Source organism: Trichechus manatus, unplaced genomic scaffold (genome assembly GCF_000243295.1).
Source record: "Trichechus manatus latirostris isolate Lorelei unplaced genomic scaffold, TriManLat1.0 scaffold00004, whole genome shotgun sequence".
NCBI lineage: Eukaryota > Metazoa > Chordata > Mammalia > Sirenia > Trichechidae > Trichechus > Trichechus manatus.
The window spans coordinates 35263882-35264716 of NW_004443940.1; positions in this window are offsets into that span (position 1 = coordinate 35263882).

Here is an 835-nt window from a genome sequence, read left to right on the forward strand (position 1 = left end):
GGCCAGGCTTTGGAGGCGGAGTAGAAGGTAGAAAAGTAATCCGTCAGCAGCGTTTTCAGCCGCACGTAGGAACAAGCCAATCACAACGGTCTAAACAAATAGGGAGTTATTTTTCTCACATAATGAAAAGTCAGAGGACACTGGGCTGTGTTGGTTCCACAGCTCACCAGCGTCAAGGCCAAAGTCGCTGCATTTTCTCAGCAGTCAGGCCGGCTGTGACGACTGTGTCAAAGGCAGGACGACAGAGGAAAGGCAGGAGGCGGTGGCCGTGTCGTGGGGGTGGCGGTGCCCTGCCCAGAGCACCTCTTCAGGTCTGATGCACCAGCCCCAGCCAGCGGCGTCACGAGAGGGGTGCAGGGGTGTGGACCCCACTGGGTGACACTGTCGGGGGGTGGCCCCAAAATGACCGTCTATAAAATTTTTGTGCAGTGTTTCAGCATGAATTTATTACTTTTTATAAAAACATCCCTGTAGTTAGTTGCAACAACAACAAAAATTTCCATAAGTCCAACTTACACGTATCAGTATTCCCAGGGGCCTATCTATGGAAAATAGTGCCTAGGGCAGTTAGTGTTAAATTGCTGAATGATCTCTCCCAGCTGGTGACGGAGACTTCTGTGGCCGATAGAAACTGGTCGTTAATGTCCGGCCTCAAGCAGCACCCAGGACCTCCCTGCCTACCTCAGTCACACCTCTGATACCTGCAAGGCTAAAACTCTGTGCTGATTTACTCTTTGAACCTTCTAATGCACTCCAGTCAGAGCTGTCATTATTACCCAACGACAGCGACGCTTTGAGTCGCATGATTTCATCTGCACACGCTACAAGCACATGT